Here is a 19,491-nt window from a genome sequence, read left to right on the forward strand (position 1 = left end):
AGGGGTGATAATTAGTGGTGCCACTCCCCTTAACCCCCCTGGATTCCTGGACCTATGATCCTGGCTATGGGAGAAACAATACCATTGAGTGGATGCCGATTTAGAGCATACACAGCCTCATGGAGAACATTGCCCCAGACCTGTGAAGTATTGCTACCTAGTTGGCATTGTAATTGGAGCTTCAAAAGGCCCTTCCACCACTCTGTTAACCCAGCTGTCTCTGGATGATGGGGAACATGGTAAGACCAGAGAATTCCATGAGCATGAGCCCTTTCCTGCACTTCATTTGCAGTGAAGTTGGTTCCTTGATGAGAAGCAGTGTTGAGTGGATACATTATGGTGGATAAGGCATTCCATAAGTGTACAGATGGTAGCTTTTGAGGAAGCATTGTGTGCAAAAAATGCAAACCTATATCTGCAGTATGTGTCTATTCCAGTTAGAAGAAATCATTGCCCCTTCCATGATAGAAGTGGTCCAATGTAATCAATCTGCTACCAGGTAGCAGGCTGATCACCTCAGGGAATGGTGCCCCATCAGGGACAGAGTATAGGTTTCTACTGCTGGCGTATTAGACACTCAGCAGTGACTATAGCCAGGTCAGCCTTGGTTATGGGGAGTAGAAGTCCATGTTGCTGAGCCCATGCATAACCTCCATCCATATCACCACACATACTTTGTTCATGAGCCTATTGGGCAATGGCAGGAGAGGCTAAGAAAAGAGGATGACATGTATCCACAGGATGGTCATTTTATCCACTTGATTATTAAAACCTTCCTCTGCTGAAGCCACCTTCTGATAAGCATTCACAAGAGGCACAAATATCTTCATGTTCTTTCCCCACTCAGAAAGGTTTATCCACTATCTCTTTCCCAGACCTCTTTTTCACCAATTTTCTAATCGTGGTCCTTCCAATTCCCTGACCATCTAGCCAAACCATTAGTAACAGCCCATGAATCAGTATATAAATGCACCTTTGGCCAGTTCTCCTTTCAAGAAAAATGAACAACCAGATGCACAGCTCAAAGGGCCACTCACTGGGAGGATTTTGTCTCACCACTGCCATTTAAGGATATCCAAGAATGGAATTGTAATTTTGCAGCTGTCCATTTCTGGGTGGCCCCTGCATATTGTGCACAACCATCTGCCCATCAGGCCCAAGTTTTCTCTTCCTCAGTTCACTCAAGAGGCCATCATTGTGGTCTGGGAAAGAGAAGGTAATGTGGCAGGAGTGGAGGCCATGGGCATTTGGTTCCTCATGTAACTTAAACTTATGCCTTCAGGACTTCCTTGAAACCTATCTCTAATATACCACTTCCAATTTATGGTGAAGTACTGCTGGGTATGCCCAACTTTATGGCTTGGTGGGTCAGACAACACCCAGCTCATATAGCCAACTCAGATCTCATGGCAACTTGGTGGCCCATGGTTAAGCATTCAGTCTCTTCAAAGGCTTTATAGCAGGCTAAAACTTGTTTCTCAAAAGGAAAGTAATTATCTGCAGTGGATGGTAAGGCTTTGCTCCAAAATCCTGAGTGTCTGCATTGTGATTCTCCTATAGGGGCCTGCCAAAGGCTCCAAATAGCATGCCTATTTGCCACTGACACTTCCAGCACCATTGGATCTGGTGGACCATATGGCTCAAGTGGCAGAGCAGCTTATGAAGCAGCCCAGACATGTCACAGAGGCTCCTCTTGTTCCTGTCCCCACTCAAAACTAGCAGCTTTCCTGGTCACTCAGTAAATGGACTGGAGTAGCACACCCAAACAAAGAATATGTTGTCTCCAAAATCCAAAGACGCCAAGAAGACATTTTGCCTCTTTTTAGGTCATAGAAGGGGCCAGATGCAACAACTTATTCACCTTATAAGGATGTCTTGACATGACCCATACCACTGGACACCTAGAAATTTCACTGAGGTGGAAGGCGCGTGCGTGTGTGTGTGTGTGTGTGTGTGTTTTGTGTCTTCCTATGTGACAGAGAGACCCTGGATGCGACTGGCCTTTCTTGAGTGAAGGTATCCTCTTGCTAATGCCTTAGACATTTTCATGGTCATAGAACTGTAAGTTTGTAACCTAATAAATCCCTTTTGTAAAAGCCAATCCATTTCCAATATATTGTTTTCTGGCAGCATTAAAAAATTGAGACAACACTCTCACCCCTCAAAGAGAAAATAGGATTCCCATCTCCATTTCAGAACTGGGTCTTTGTTGAATATCTGCATAAAAGTTCCCTTTGGACATTTTTTTTCGCCAGAATAAAGAAAGAATTTGCTTTAAAGGAACACTGGCACTTGCTAAAAAGAAACTCCTGTAGCTTGGAAGTGACTTTTTGTGGTTGCTTTTCTCTCAGTTTCCACTCACTGAAAATTTTAAAAATATCTTAAATTTTTGTAATTCTGCTTGTGCTCCTACTCCCCTGTGATTTTATTGGACTTATCTCCCATTCTCTGACTTGCAAATGCCTTACCAATAAGTCTAGAGTAGCTTCTGCTTCTTGCTCACTATTTCCAATCAGCACGAGGTCTTCAATATGATGGGACCATGTGATGTCTTGTGGGAGGGAGAAACGATCAAGGTCCCTGTGAACAAGATTGTGACATAGGGCTGGAGAGTTAATATATGCCTGAGCCAGGAAGTGAAGGTATAATGTTGACCTTGCCAGCTGAATGCAAACTGTTTCTGGTGGTCTTTACTGACAGATATTAAGACAAAACGTATTTGCCAGATCAATAGCTGCATACCAGGTGCCAGGCGATGTATTGATTTGCTCAAGCAATACCACATCTGGAACAGCAGCTGCAATTGCAGTCACCACCTGGTTAAGTTTACAACAATTCACTGTCATTCTCCAAGTCCCATCTGTTTTCTGCACAGGCCAAATAGGAGATTTAAATGGGGATGTGGTTGGAATCACCACACCTGCATCCTTCAAGTCCTTAAGAGTGGCACTAATCTCTGCAGTCCCTCCAGGAATGTGGTATTGCTTCTGATTCATTATTTATTTTGTTAGGCAGGGGCAGTTCTAGTGGCTTCCACTTGACTTTTCCTATCATAACAGCCCTCAATGAGTCAAAGAACCAATGAGGGGATTCTGCCAGTTGCTGAGTATGTCAATTCCAATTATACATTCTGTAACTGGGGAAATGAACACAGAATGGGTCAGGGAACCCACTGTGAGATGGACTTTGACTAAAATTCCATCATTTGCCTGACTTCCATAAGCCCCCACTATGACTGTTGGACCAGAGTGACATTTTGGGTCTCCTGGAATTATTGTCACTTCTTAGCCAGTGTCCAATAATCCCTGAAACAGCCGATCATTTCCTTTTCCCTGGTGCACAGTCACCCTGGTAAAAGGCCTTAGGTCTCCTTTGGGAAGGCTTGGAGGAAGGTTGACAGTATAAAGTTTGGGCGATGTGTAAAATAATCCTTCCCCAAGGGTACCCAGCCCTTCCCTCATTCGAGGGGCTCTAGGTCTGTAAACTGACTTATCTGGAAATTGATTAAGGGGCCATGACTCTGTTTTTGTAATTTAAGTTAGACTTCTGTTCTCTTGACCTAGAATTCTGCTTATACAGCTCAAATAAGAATTAGTAGACTGCCCATCTATTTACTTCTAAGTGCCCCATGATCTACTAGCCAATGCCACAAGTCTCTGTGAGTCAGATTATTTTGACTGCTGCTTTGAGTCTGATGTTCATTATGGTGGCCACGCCAACCTTGTCTGTGGTAATTAACTGTCACCACATGGATTCTACCAACTTATGATTGGATCACCCCATTGTGTTTAAGGATTCAAGTAATATCTGACCTACAGAGAAGGGTGGCTACAGAGCTCTTCAGGGATGATAGAGCTAATCTCATGAATTTATTTCTCAAGGTTCTAGTGAAAGGCGTGTCCTCTGGACATTCCTGGGGTGTGTGAGCAGGTCTTTCATGATACATGCACTCTAGCACTCCAACCTCTCTAAGCTTCTGGACCCCCTTACTTACCTTATACCAGGGCGGCTCTGGCATTTTGACCTCAGGTAATGTCGGCCAACTTTGGTTTTATTGCTGTTGTTGTTCTTCCTCATACAAAAACGTTTTTTAATTTGTACACTTAGTCACTATCATCGTACACTCCAGGCATTCCTACATTGTACCATCTCAGCCTTTATCATCTATCTTCTCTTCTAGTTTCGTTTGTGCCCCCAGCCTTCCTCCTCCATCATTCTCACATTTAGCTTCATTTGGTGTACTAACATTATTGTGCTACAATTAGGAAGCATTGTGCTATCCACTTCTGAATTTTTACAATCAGACACATAATCTGTATCCCTTCAGCTCCAATTACCCAATATCTACTATATTTCTATCTCCAGGTGGCCTCTGTTCTTAACTGAAATTCTCCAAGTTCATTCAGTAATGTTGGTTCATATCAGTGATACCATGCAGTATTTATCCTTTTGTTTCTGGCTAATCTCACTCAACATAATGTCCTCAAGGTCTGTCCATGTTGTTACATGCTTCATGACTTTATTCTGTCTTACAGCAGTGCAATATTCCATCATATGTGTATACCACAGCTTGTTTAGCCACTCATCTGTTGATGGGCATTTGGACTGAGTCCATCTCTTGGCAGTTGTAAATAATGCTGCTATAAACATTGGTGTGCAAATGCCCATTTGTGTCCTTGCCCTCATGTCCTCTGAGTAGACACCTAGCAATGGTATTGCCAGATCATATGACAATTCTATACTTAGCTTCCTAAGGAACCACCAAACTGCCTTCCACAGTAGTTGTACCATTTTACATTCCCACCAACAGTGGACAAATGTGCCTATTTCTCCACATCCTTTCCAGCTTGTCAAAATAAAACAACTCTCTTAAATAATCAGTGGGTCAAGGAAGAGATTGATAGAGACATTGGTAAAATTACAAAAAATTACATAGAAAATTACCAAAAAATGCCAAAGGAAATTAAAATGACCTAAATAGATGGAAAAAAATTCCATGCTCATGGATAGGAAGCTTGACTATCTTCAAGATGTTAATTCTACCCAAACTGGTCTACAGATTCAATGCAATACCAATAAAAATCCCAACAACCTACTTTGAAGACTTGGAAAAACTGGTTATCAAATTCATATGGAAGGAAGGAGACCTCGAATAACTAAAAATATCCCAGAAAAGAAGAGTGAACTGGGAGATGTATCACTTCCTGATTTTAAAGTTTACTATAGAGCCACAGGGGTCTGGTTTTTTTAAGAACAAGAGGCCTTGTTCTTTGGCCTTGAACAAAGGTCAAAACGGCATGGTTCCGGCACAAGGAGAACAGAACTGAACGTGCAGAGACTGACCACCAAATTTATGGACATTTGTTCTTTGATAAGGCCCCCAAATCCACTGAATTAGTACAGAATAGTCTCTTCAAGAAATGGAGATGGGAGGATTGGATTTCAATAGCCAAAAGAATGAGAGAGGACCCCTGCCTCATACCTGTACAAAAGTTAATTCAAAATGGATCAAAGACCTAAATGTAAGAGCCAGTACCATAAAACTTCTTGAAAAAAAAATGTAGGGAAACATCTTCAAATCTAGTAATAGAGTAGCTTCTTAAACTTTTTTTTTTTTTTTTTTTTTTAGAGAGAGGGAGGAAGGGAAGGAAAGACAGAGAGAAGGAAGGAAGGGAAACATCTTTTAAACATTTTCTTGTTTTATTATATTTTGTTTGTTTGTTTGTTTTTTACATGGGCTGGGGCCGGGAATCGAACCGAGGTCCTCCGGCATGGCAGGCAAGCACTCTTGCCCGCTGAGCCACCGCGGCCCGCCCGCTTCTTAAACTTTTAATGTAAAGCACAGGCTGTGAAAAAAAAACAGACAAATGGGAACTCCTTAAGATCAAGAGCTTCTGTGCCTGAAAGGACTTTGTTAAAAAGGTGAAGAGGCAGTCAACTTAATGGGAGAAAATATTTGGAAACCACATATCAGATAAAGGCTTGATATCCTGTGTACATAAAGAAATTATACAGCTCACCAACAAAAGAGCAAACAATCCAATTATAAAATTAGCAGAGGAAATGAATAGGCACTTTTCTGAGGAGAAAATACAGATGGTTAAAAAGCACAGGAAGAGCTGCGCATCTTCATTGGCTATAAAGGAAATGCAAATTAACACAACAATGAAATATCACCTTACACCTATAAGAATGGCTGCTATTAAACAAACAGAAAACTATAAATGTTGGAGAGGATGTGGAGAAATTGGAACACTTATTCACTGTTAGTGGGAATGTAAAATGGTCAGCCACTGTGGAAGTCAGTTTGGTGATTCCTCAGAAAACTAAATACACTGAGTTGCTCTATGACCCAGCAATACCAATACTCAGTATATACCCAGAACAGTTGAGGGTAGTGACATGAACAGACATTTGCACACCGATGTTCATAGTGGCACTATTCAAATTGCCTAGAGATGGAAACTATCCAGATGTCCATCAACAGACAAGGGGATAAACAAAATGTGGCATATTTATATACATGTTGGAGTATTATGCAGCATTTAGACAAAATGATGCCCTGAAACATATGACAATCTGGATGAACCTTGAGGACATAATGCTGAGTGAAATAAGTCAGAGAGAAAATGACAGATACCATATGATGCCATTATTATGATTCTGATAAAGCCGCCAATGTTTTGGAGCAGCTAGAAGGAAAAATCTGAGACGAAGGCATCATAGCCCATGACAAACTCTGGGAACTATTCTGTAGCTGCTTGTTAAGTGTGTTTTGAAAAATATTGCTTTTTTTCTTTCTCTTCTTTGTATTTGTATATGTTTTATTTTACAAAAAAAAAAAGCTTAAAAAAACTATAGGCAGTTATAGTAATATTATATAAAATAAATTCCTGAAATCAAAAATATGAAAATATTTAGTAACATAGCTCACTACTATTGCAAAGTTGATATATGTAATAACTTTTTACTTGTTAAATGAATGATATTTAATATTTAGAATTCAAGAAACTCTGATATCTGTATCTATAGATTTTTTTCCTTCCTTGCTTTAATTTTAAATTGGTTTGTGAAACATATTGTCCAAACAGGCTTTATGATGATTACTTAGATATATTTTTAATATGCCTATGAATAAGCTAACTAAGATACCCATTTTAGGTGGCTAAGATTTCCATATGTTAATTGTAAAAAATCTGTCACTTCATATTTTCCCGAAATCAAGAAAATATTTAGTAACATAGGCCATTACTATAGCAATGCAGATATCTGTAAGAACTTCCTACTTGATATTTTGAGAACATTCACAGTTTTGACAGTTGATCAAATGTTATTATATTTAGAAATTATGAACCTTGTTATCTGAATCCGTAGATTTTTTTCCTTGAACTTACTGCACAAACACAGGCTTTACAATGATTATATGGATACTTTATTTAAATATGCCTATGGTTAAGCTAACTAAGATCTCCAATTTTGGTGGTTCTAAATGTATTATTTGTTTTCTTAAAAAAAAGACTCTATATGAAAGGTTGATCTTTGATCTATGTTTGATAAGGGATATTCTTACCCCTATGGTCACACCCCCAGGATATTTCTAATAATTTTGGATTCAAAGTGGTGCATTTTCAATAAGTAACTACATTTACTTCATTTGTCTGGCCTCATACAAGTAACACGAGATTCCTGTCAATCAATATCCCTTACAAACTTCTCTTTGGCTTTTGCAAACATAACCAATATGAATACTTATCATGTTACTTTTTTTTTCTTATATATTTTTGTATTTTTTATTTTTATTTTTATTTTTATGATGTTACTTTTATGTCATATTCCTTAGATAAAAACAAATGGATTTGAGTTCAGATTCTGTGATTTGATTTCAGAATGGATTTGAGCAACCTGAAATTTTTGACATGTTTATATAAACAACTTTATTAAAGATATACTTTTTTTAATAATCATATTCCAAAATAGTATAATTCAATCTATTGAATATACAGAGAGAAATAAACAGCATATTTACATTATCACCCTCATAAGAAACCAACATCATAGCATATGAAATAACTTATCATTTCTATCTCTTTCCCTACAATGACCATTAACTGACTTTCAGATTTGCCTTTTCTGGACATTTCTTATCAATGTAATTATAAACTGAGGGTCCTCAGTTACAGATTTCTTTCTCTCAGCACGATGTTTTTGAGGCTCATCCCTATTATGACATGGATCAGTAATGTACTCCTCATGATAACTGAATGATACTGTATTGTAGGGATATAGCACATATTGTTTTTCTTTTCACCAATTATAGATATTTGGGTTGTTTACATTTGTTGGCTAATATAAATAATGTTGCTATATACATTCACATGAGTCTTTTTGAAGAAATTTATTTTCATTTCTTTTATGTACATATCTGGCAGTGAAATTTCTGGGTCATATGATAAATCTGTATTTAACATTTTTTTGAGAAATTGCCAAACTGTTTTTCCATATGGCTACACCATTTTACATCTCCAGCAGCAATTTATGAGAATACCAGTTTCTCACTATCCTCATCAACATTTACGGTTGTGTGGTGTTTGATAACAGACAAGTACATCATTGTGATTTTGATTTTCATTTCTCTGACTAAATGTATTGATTATGTTTCATGGTCTTCTTGTCATTTTCAGGTAGTCTTTGTGTAATGTCTATATACATCCTTTGCTCATTTTTACATTTGTCTTTGGTGTTTGTTTGTTTTTCACATGGGCAGACACCAGGAATCAAACCCAGGTCTCTGGCATGGTAGGCGAGAACTCTGCCTGCTGAGCCACTGTGGCCTACCCTGTCTTTGGTATTTTTATAATTGAGTACTTTATATATTCTGGATAAAAATTCAGTCTATGTGATCTGCAGATATTTTTCCTTGTGTTTGTATTTTCTTGCTGGTGTCTTTGGAAGAACAAATTTTAAAAAGAGCATTCTTTCCCCCAGTGAATTGTCCTACTTTCTTTGTCAAAGTCAACGGACCAAAAATCCAGGAATTTATGTCTGGTTCAATGATCTACCTGAATCTGCCCTATGCGAGCACCACACTGTCTTGATTTCTCTGACTATGTAAAAGTATTTGCTGTCGACTGGTGAGAGTCTTCCAATGTTTCTGTTTTCCAACTTGGTTTAGCTATTCAGTTTTGTACAAATTTTCATGTGAATTATAGGACCAGCTTGTAAATTTCTGTAAAAAAAAAGTTGGAGTTTAAGACAATGTGTATTGAATCTGTACATCAATGTGTGAAGCATGTTGGTCTTAATAGTAAATATCATGATCCTGATCTCTGTCTTTTAAATTTATTTATATCTTCCTCCATTTCTTTCAGCAATGTTTTGTAGTTCACAGTATGTAAGTCTTGAACTTCTTTTCTTAAATTTGCTTGTGTTTCATTTTCTTTGATGAAGAAACAGTGAGACTGTTTACTTAATTGCAATTTCAGATCATCAGTGCTAGTGAATAGAAATACAACTGATCTTTGTATATTTAGTGTTCTATGTACTTACTGAACTCTTTCTTAGTTCTAGTGTGTTGGAAGTCATGTCCTTGATAATACTTTATGTTATAGAACTGTTTCTTCTACAATAAGACAGTTTTGCTTCTTCCATTCCAATGTGAAGACCCCTTCTTCTTTCTCTGCTTCTCCTTCTCCTCCCCTTCTCCTTCTCTTCCTTCTCTCTGTCTCCTTTTCCTTCTTTTTCTTCTTCACATGAGTTCTCGAAACACTCCAGAACAATGTTGAATGGAAGCAGTAAAAAATAATATATTTATATTGCTGTCAATCACAGGGGGAAAGCATTCTGGATACAAATTCAGTCTCTGTGACCAGTATTTCATCATTAAAAATGATGGTATTTCTAGATTCTTTAAAATTCATTTTATCAGGTTGAGAGAATGCTATTTCTATTTTCTTGAGATGTTTTTATCAAGCGTGGGTGTTCCATTTTGTCACATTTTTCTATGTCTACTGAAATAATCATGTGCTTTTGTATTTTATTCTATTAATATGATGTATCACATTTATTTGTTTGTAGATGTTAACCAAGCTTTCTTTCCTGGAATAAATCCCATGTGGCCATGCTGTATAATATACTTTATACATTACTGGATTTGGCTTGTCCATATTTATTTGAGCATCTTTTTGTGTGTATTCCTGAGAAACATTGTCTTGCAGTTTTCTTTTCTTGTGATATCTTTTCTGCCTTTGTTATCAGGATAATCTTGGGCACAGAATTGATTGGGTAATGTTCCTTACTCTTACTTTTTAAATATATGAAAAGAATTAGTGTTAATGCATTATTAAATGTTAGGTAAAATTCAACAGTGTAGCCATCTGCATTTTGGTATCTCTTGGTGGGAAGGTTATTGTGGTAGTTTAAAGGTGTTATGTACCCCAGAAAAGGCCATGTTCTTTTAATCCTTTTCTGTGGGTGCAGACCTATTGTGAATGGGACCTTTTGATTAGGTTATTTCAATTGAGATGTGACTCATCCCATTCAAGATGGGTCTTAATCCCCTTAACGTGACCCTTTATAAGAGGATAAAGGACACATAGAAGAAAAACAGAGAGCTTAGAGAGGCCCTCAAAGAAGGTGAGAGAGCAAATCAAGAGAATCCCATAGAGAAAGCCCCTGGAAAAGCTAAGAGAGGAAGCCACTGGAACCAGAACTAAAAGCAAATGCAGCCTTCCAACATGACAGAAGTGTCCCAGATGCCAGCAGCCCATCTTCAGAGTCCAGGTAGCATCCTGTTGATGACTTGAGTTGGATATGCATGCCCTAAAATCGATAACTTGTAGGTTAATAAAACCCCATTATAAAAGCCAACCCATTTATTTTATATTGTATTTTGGCAGCTTTAGCAAAGTGAAACAGATTTTGGAAATAAGTGGAGTGCTGCAAGAAGCAAGTATAAAAAGTTCTGGAACATCTTTATAAATGGGTAAGGTTTAGACTTTGGAAGAATTGTGAGAAGCTTGATAGAAAAGGCCTATATTGCCTTGCAGAGACTGTACATAGAAATATGGATGCTAAAGGCACTTCCATAAAGCCTTAAACAGAAATGATGAATGTGCCATTGAAAACTAGAACAAAAGCAATCTTTTTTTGCAATCTTGTTGTAATGTGACAGAGAATTTGGTAAAATTGAATCTTGCATTGGATGGGAGGCAAAATTTGAGAGTGACAAGCTTGCATATTTAGTTGAGGAAATTTCCAAACTAAATGTGGAAAATGCAGCCTGATTTATCCTTGCAGTTTATAGTAAAGTGTAAGAATAAAGGGATAAACTGAAAACTGAACTCTTGGGTAAAAAGAAACCAAAAACTGCTGTGAAAGAATCTGAGTTTCTGGAAAGTGAGTTTTCAGCGAGTAGAGCCCCATGTGAGGATTTAACTGAACACGGTACCTGTCAGCCATTTAGTCTGAGTCATGGTTGGAGATGGAGTTTTTCAGAAAGGATTTGTGGAAACTCCTATTGTCTGATGGTTAGGACCCCTGTATGCTGCATGCAAAACTGAGATTATTGTAAGATCTGTATGAATGGAACCACTGACAGTTTGAATTAAAATGGACAGATTGAAGGAAAAAAGACTTCAAAGGCAGAGCCATGGGAGCTGAGATCTTAAGGGAAGATACTTCAGGGAAGGAAAGCAGACCCAGCCATGTGTGCAGAGAGAGTGAGTGAGCCCTGGAACTTGCAGAGGGAGGGCTTTCCATCCTGTTGTTCAAAAAGAATGTTACTACCCTAGGCCTTTCAGATGCCTGGAGGATTGAGGAAAATCTTAACTGCCCTGTTGTTCAGGATAGTGCTGCCACCCCAGGTTTCAGAGAGTGTGGAGCAGATTCCCTGGGGATTGGGGAGAGTTTGGCTGCCACCCCACTGTTCTGAAGGGATTGAGTCCATACTCTGGAGATGGGGGAGAGTCCAGCCACCATCCTGATACTTGAGGATGGTTGTGGGGCTTAGAGTTTAGCTATCACCCCAATGTTTGAATTGGGTGGAGTCAGTGCTTAGAGATGTTAGAGTTCTCTCCCATGTTTGGAGAGAGCAGGACCACTGTTCAAGCCCTTGGAAAGGATGGGACTTCAGTTCTATCAAGCTCCAAGAAAAAAACAGTCATTCTATAGATGACTTTCAGAACTGGAAATCTAATGAAATATACCCTGAAGGTTTGGGAACTGTTTATGCCCAGGAATCCCTGTTTTCCTTCCAATTTCTCCCTATGAAAATGGGAACATTTACTCTATGACTGTCCCTCTTTTGCATATTGGAAGCAGATAAATTGTTCTAGTTTCACAGGTCCACAGCCTGAGGGGAATTGTGGTCAGATCACACCTATAATTGATTTTTAAATGCAATTTCATCGAGATATATTCATACACCATATAATCCATCCAAAGTATACAATCAATGGCTCAGTTCCTGTAACCAATTTTGATAAGACTTTGTACTATAATATTGTTGCAAAAAGTACTTAAACCTTTGTGATGTTGCGATAGACTGAATATATTTTGCATATGAAAAGAACGTATATTTGAGGGAGTCTAGAGTGCAAAGTGTCATGGTTATGTACTTTTATGAAGGTGTTATGCACTCCATACTCTTTTAATCCATTCCTGTGGGTGCAGACTTATTTTGGATAGAACCTTCTGATTAGGGTTATTTCAATTGAGATGTTCAAGGTGGGTCTTAAATCTCCTTACTGGGATCCTTCTTAAGAGGATAAAGGACACACTGAAAAACCCCAGGTAGCTCAGAGAGTCCCCAGAGAAGCTGAGAGATGAAAGTAAGAGAAGCTCACAGAGAAAACCCCTGGAGAAACTAGGAGAGGACCCACAGAAGCTGAGAGAGGAAAGTAAGAGAAGCTCACAGAGAAAACCCTGGAGAAACTAGGAGAGGACCCACAGAAGCTGAGAGAGGAAAGTAAGAGAAGCTCACAGAGAAAACCCCTGGAGAAACTAGGAGAGGACCCACAGAAGCTGAGAGAGGAAAGTAAGAGAAGCTCACAGAGAAAACCCCTGGAGAAACTAGGAGAGGACCCACAGAAGCTGAGAGAGGAAGCCACTGGAACTAGAGGCTGAAAGCAATGAAACCTGGGAGTGATTGGCCAGCAGACAACAACTATACACCTTACTATGTGACAGAAGTGTCCCAGATGCCAACAGCTTTTCTTTAGGGTCCAGGTATCATCCTGTTGATGCCTTGATTTGGACATTTTCATAAACTAAAACCTGTAAACTGTAAGTTAATAAATCCCCACTGTAAAAGCCAGTCCATTTCTAATATATTGCATTCCAGCATCTTCAGCAAACCAAAACAGCTATTTATGAAATTCTGATTATTTAAATCTGTTTACATGTTATAAGTCTATTCATACAGCACATTTCTTCATATACAGATCTTTACATACATTCTATTTTTTTCTTGAGTCAGCTTTGATAACTTGTCGATGTCTATGAATGCATTTCTAATTTGTAATACTCTGTGGTTCTAGATTTTATAGCAACTGAGCTGGAAGAATAAGGAGGAATAACGGAGATGAATGAAGCATCTGAGCAATCCAAGTTCATAAGTCAGAGTCCTCCATCATAGCATGGGGAAAATAACTATCCCTGCCATATCCTCCACTCATATTTATTTTATGAAACAGTTGTAGTTCTGAATGTAAGGTAAAGTAGGAAACTGCGCAGTTGGACTTTGGATTATACCAAATGAGAGACTGAACCTACTTCCTCTTTTACTTAAATATCTAGACAGCATGCAAAAAGGTTTTAACAAGGAAAAGATACAAAATATAATTGTAACCTAAGAGTGGTATCAACAAATCAAAATGTGAACGAATATGAGTGATTAATATTTGTTCTACTATATTAGGAATATTACAAGACATTTAAAAATACATTTAATATATGAGTTTAAAGTACATAACAGGAAGATTCATGGAAAATAAGGAGTATTTGGCTTATTTGAAGTCACGTTAGAACTTAAAGTCATTAAAGCAAATTAATGAGCATGAAGAATGTTAAATAATCCTGTTAGAAAGCTTGCCAAGTTAGGAAGATGAACAATTTTTTTTTTGAATGTTAAAATTGGCAAGGTTTTAGGCATCATGGAAGCAGAAATCCTACAGATCATATCTTCTGCCCTTTGTGAAATGACATCAGAAACTAAAAATAGTAATCAAGAATTAATATCGAGCCATATGTATACTTGTTAAATTATTTTAAATAAATTCTCAAAGGAAATTCCAAATGGGTATTCTTTTAAGGAGTCAGGGAAGCGCTGAAGGGTAAGCATGATGATTAGAGACAAAGAACCAGAAGGAAACTAATTATACTAGTTTCTAGCTTAATGTTATAGAAAAATATTAATTTGGGACTATATGTTTGTACTATTACCAAAAATATAAAGTTATCAGTTCAGAAATTTGGGTAAACCATAAAATTATTTTTCAAGCATTAAAAGGCAATTACAAAAAAAAGAAAGAAAGAAAGAAAGAAAAGGCAATCATTGGCTCTGGTTGCAGTGGCGACCTCAGCCTGAGGATGTGCAGCTGCAGCCGCGGCCGTGGCGCCGGCCACGAAGGGGACTTGGATGCCACTGCCGCCTCCCCCACGTTGACCCCGCACTCCCGCGAGGGGGCCAGAGGAGCCCCCCCACCCCACCCCCCAACTCCCCGCCGCCGCCCGCGCGCGCCAGGCGTGGTCCGCCCTCAAACCGGCAGGCCGCGTTGCAGTCATGCGGGCGCGGGAATCAAAGCGCTCCCGCAGCGCGGGCGGGCGGCTGGAGGCCGGCGGTGGGCTGCCCCGGCCGGACCTCGCTGGCCGCGGCAGTGGGGGCCGCCGCAGGGCGCGCGGAGCTTGAGGGTGGGCGGCTCCCAGGCGGGCAGGGCGGCGTGCCTGGCTCAGCGTGCTGCTCCGGCCAGTGCTGGGCTTCGTGCGGGCCTCGCGGCTGCTCCTGCCCCGCGCCTCGGAGCTGAAGCTCGGCGGCCGCGGCGCCGCACCAGCCCGGCAGGGCTGCGGGTTCCTTGGGCAGCTGCCCAGGCCGCGTGGGGGGTGGGGGAAGGGCGGGCTCAGCTCTGGCCCCAGGCGGAACTTTACCTTCCTGGGAGTCAGGACTGCCCAGAAATGCCTGCACACCCACGCCGTGGCCGCCTACAAAACAGTCCAAGACAACTCGTGGGAGAGTTGAATTCTCCAGCGAGGGCTCAGGCACCTGGACACCAGTTCCCATAGTGCCGCTCCGGGGCGTGGACAACCCCCAGTACTCCCGAAGCCTTTATGAGGCACAGGTACATGCATGAGCGCTACCTGGACAAGTACGAATGGTTTATCAGAGCAGACGACAACAGTCATATCAAAGGAGAACGTTTGGAACATTTCCTGAGGAATTTTAATAGCAGCAGGCCTCTTTTTCTTGGGCAAATGGGACTGGACACTACATAAGAAACGGGGAAGCTGGCACTCTTCCTGCGAGAACTTGTACATGGGTGGGGGTGGGGGGGCCCGGGAGGTGCTTTGGAACATGGTGCCACACATCGGAAAATGTCTCGGACGAATGTACACCACCCACGAGGATGTGGAGGCGGGAATGTGCCTCCAGAGGTTTGCAGGGGTGCAGTGTGCCTGATCTTACTGGAGGCAGTAGCTTTTTTTTATGTGAATTATGGGCAGAACAAAAAAGGTTACATTAGAGATCGCCATCACATTACACCCCATAAAAAAATCCACTCTATCAGTACGGACTTCACAGCTATATACTTATTCCGCAAAATAGCTGAACTTGGCCATGGCACTTTACAGCTCCACCAGAAATTGTCCTGAGTAAATACACTAACACTGAAATTAATCATGAAAATCTGCTGCTGGGAATTCCTCCTTTTATGAAGTTTCAGCCCTGCCAACGAGAGATTTTGGGATGGGAGCTTCTTACTGGACAACATTTGTATACAGCTGCCGATAATTAGCTCCCTTGAGGATCCATGGACTCTGCCCAGAGACAAGCCCTGGATGACACTCTCACGCAGGTCATGGAGATGATCAATACCAATCCCAAGACCAGAGGATGCATCACTGATTTTTAAGGAGATGCAGTATGGCTACCATGTCATCAACGCCCTGTATGGAGCAAAATACATTCTGGACCTGTTGTTCTTTTATAAAAATCACAAAGGCAAGGAAATGGCCGTTCAGTGAGGAGGCATGCATATCTAAAGCAGACCTTAAGCACAATCCACTTTGTGGAGTATGAGGAATGGGATGCCACGTTGCTGGCCAACAAAATGAATTAAGAATCTGGATCCTTATCCATCCTTTCTCTCAAATTCCCTGAAAAATTTCAGCTCCTTGGATCAAAAAAGGAGCACAAAGAACCCAAAAATAAATATATTGATTCATTTGGACATTTGATATGTTTGTAAGATTCATGAGAAACTTTGAAAATACATGTCTTTTTCCAAATCAGAATGTCAAGCTTGTGGGAAAGTTCCCAGTGTCAACCATTTTGCCTCTACTCAAAAGACTGGCTCTGGAGAAATTACGGGTTTGGCGTCACTTGCATTTGTTAAGGAGATCTTGTTCAAGTAGTTGGGTGTGTTGTTTCATCAAGGCTGGGGGCTCAAGGATGTCGACCTTTTCAACGAAATTGTTCAGACATGTTTAAGTTGTTCAGAAACAAAGAAATAGGAGGAGCCCATGTCAACCATCCTGTCTTCTGTGACCCTAATCTTTTTTCAAAATATTTTTATTATAAATGATGAACTGACATACCAATATTCTTGACATACAATCATTCTTGACAAATGAGCATTCTCGACATGGTTACAATCAACGGCTCACAATATCATCACATAATTGTGTATTCATACCATGATCATTTTTTTGAACATTTGCATCTCTCCAGAAAAAGAAGGAAAAAAGAAAAATAAACTCATACATGTCATACCCCTTACCACTTCCTTTCACTGACCACTAGCATTTCGACCTACTCAATTAATTTTAACCTTTGTTCCCCCTATTATTTGTTTATTTTTGAATCCATATTTTTTACTCATCTGTCCATACCATAGATAAAAGGAGCATCAGGCACAAAGTTTTCACAATTATACAACCACATCGCGAAAGCTATATCATTATATAACCATCTTCAAGAAACATAGCTACTGGAACACACTTCACAGTTTCAGGCATTCCCCTCTAGCCACTCTAATACACCATAAACTAAAAAGAGGTTATCTATATAATGTGTAAGAATAATCTCCAGGATAACCTGTTGACTCTGTTTGAAATCTCTCAGCCATTGACAAACATTGTATGGCATGTGAATAACATTTTAGAAATGAACAGATATAAGTGCTGGAGAAAATGTGTAGACATATACCTATTCACTTTTAGTAGGGAAGTGGAGAGATGCAGCCCCTCTGGAAGGCAGTGTGGGTGGTGGCACCACAGGAGGCTACGTGTGGGGTTACCATATGATCCTGCAACCCAATAGTTACATTTATAGTTGCAGGAACCGAGAGTGGGGATGTGAATGGATATTTGCATGTTGGTGTTTATGGTAGCAATGTCCGAGATTTGCCATGGATGGAGGTGGCCTAAGGGTGCATCGACTGAAAAATGGAAGGAGGAACTGTGGTGTATGCATGCAATGGAGTATTGAGTGGTTGCAAGAAGGAATGAAATTGTGAGGAATGAAACTAGGTGAATGAATCTTGAGGACAGTGTGTTGAATAAAATAAGCCAGAAACAAAAAGACAAATATTATAGTGCCTCACCAATATAGACTAACTATAAGATGCAAACCCTGAGAATTGAATTTGAAAGCATAGGTTATCAGGGGAAGGCCGATTATAAAGGTTCCTAGATTATAAGCTCTTACAGCAGTCACATCTATTCCAGAGTGTTAACTGGTATTTTAAATTCTGAGATGCTGAGTTCTTTTTGTATAACCTGTCATTCCCCGGAACTTCAGGTATTTGTTCGACATTTGATACTCAGAGCTACAGTTGTGCAGCTATGAAAGTCAGCATTACATCATATAACAACTGTCAAAAAATAGGAGTAGTAAAAAATGTTCAAAAATTAATTTTAATGATGAAAGTACAGCTATATGCTGATACTGTGAACCATAGATTGGACACTTTGAATGATTGTATATTATGTGAATATATATATATATCTCAATAAAGTTGCATTTTACAAATAGCAATCACAAGGACTGTGGGAAGATGGCAGAGTGGAGAGCTCTAGGACCCAGTCTTTCCATCAAAACAACTATTAAACTGGCAGGAACTGTCCAAAACAACTTGTTTGAAACTTTGGAGGCCTGAAGAACAATGCACAGCATCCAGAAAAGAGCAGGTAGAAAAGGCTAATAAATTATTGTAAAGAACAATAAATTGTTCTCTCTGCATGGTGGCTTCTGGTGTCATTCCCCACAGGGATCAGACCCTGACTATCTCGCATATAAAGGGTCTCTTTCCCAAGAATAGGGGAGCCATGGCTGATCACTTATCGTGGCTTTAAATTGGTGAATTTACATTGCTGGGTGCCTGGCTCTAAGTGCAGCTGCATTTCAACCTGTTCTGGACAAAAACAGCTGCAGGTATTGTTTCAACCTCCCTGTACAGGGATGATGGCCATGGAAACTTAAAGATATTGCAATTCCTTAGAGCTGTGAATGACAGTTAGCTGAAGGGCTTCATTTGGTTGGGAAACCCAGAAAGCTTAGCTTTCAGGAGCCATTGGAGAAGTTCTTTACACTCTTCCTCATCCTCTCCCCAGGGCACTTTGGAGCCAGTCTGTACCCACTTTGGGGTTGCAAGACTGACTTGGGAAAGTCCTTTCCAGTTTACCACTCCTCCAGAATTTGCCCTCCAGGTGAAAGCAGCTTGAGGCAATGAAGAGAGTATAGAAAATTACAGAGGCAATCTGGGCCAAATGCCTGCTGACTTCAAACCCTCTGGAGAGAGTAACTGTCTCCTAGGAAACAGAGAGGCAACCAATCCTAGTAAACAAGGGGACTCCAAGAAGAAGAAAAAAATAAGCAAAAGGCCTGGACAATCCAGAGGCCCAGAAAAATAAGGAGACCCCTGCAGAATGCATTTACCCTGCACAGGCCTTCCCGATTGGGGGCTGTAGCTAAAGAAATTATTTGTCTTATCACAAGCAGAAACAAAATGAAGAAAGAGACATCTAAGGGAATAAATCCAAGATTAACATTTTAAAACATTAAAGTGCACAGTGTGCAAAAAAAAAAAAAGAGCACAAGGTAAACTAAGAAATAGGAAATGACGACCCAACCAAAGTAAGAGAAAAGAAATACAGAAAATACAACGATGAATACCAGAATGTGGCAATACTGAACAAAGCCTTTAAAAAATGATCTTAAATATACTCAAGAAGATGAAGGAAAATACAAAGAAATAACTAAAGGATATCGTGAAAACA

General features: G+C 39.9%; 1 pseudogene; it reads left to right on the top strand.

The window, feature by feature from the left end:
• Positions 1-14,586: 14,586 nt before the first annotated feature.
• On the top strand, positions 14,587-18,936 carry LOC143664373 (chondroitin sulfate synthase 1 pseudogene; annotated as a pseudogene).
• The last annotated feature ends 555 nt before the right edge of the window (positions 18,937-19,491 follow it).

This window comes from Tamandua tetradactyla, chromosome 20, assembly GCF_023851605.1.
Source record: "Tamandua tetradactyla isolate mTamTet1 chromosome 20, mTamTet1.pri, whole genome shotgun sequence".
NCBI lineage: Eukaryota > Metazoa > Chordata > Mammalia > Pilosa > Myrmecophagidae > Tamandua > Tamandua tetradactyla.